Here is a 419-nt window from a genome sequence, read left to right as displayed (position 1 = left end):
TAAAGGACAAAATTATGAATCTGCGAAAAGATATCTTATCAAATGAAGTGTCAAAGTAAACGTTTAACAAGATAAGATATAGATAATCGTCATCGAAAAATATGAGAAAAATCAGCTATTTTGATAAGAAGCAATTGTGCCGATCTGATAAGCTATTCGGATTGAGTGGATATACTTGATATTTCTTATAGCCGTTTAATTGTTGTTTTATCAAAATATCTACGTGGGACTACAAAACACCCCTGATGCAGCTGTGTGATCGCTGCATAATAGATATGGGAAAAATACACATAAAGTCTAGACATCGTTAATATAGACCACTGATGCTGTAGTGATTAGTAGTTCTAGACTCTAGATTAATAGTTTTTATGGTTTTGTCATTTTTCAAATATATATCATATACCCACGAAGGTGCATTG

This window comes from Penaeus monodon, chromosome 20, assembly GCF_015228065.2.
Source record: "Penaeus monodon isolate SGIC_2016 chromosome 20, NSTDA_Pmon_1, whole genome shotgun sequence".
Classification (NCBI taxonomy): domain Eukaryota; kingdom Metazoa; phylum Arthropoda; class Malacostraca; order Decapoda; family Penaeidae; genus Penaeus; species Penaeus monodon.
This window is presented reverse-complemented; position numbering follows the sequence as displayed.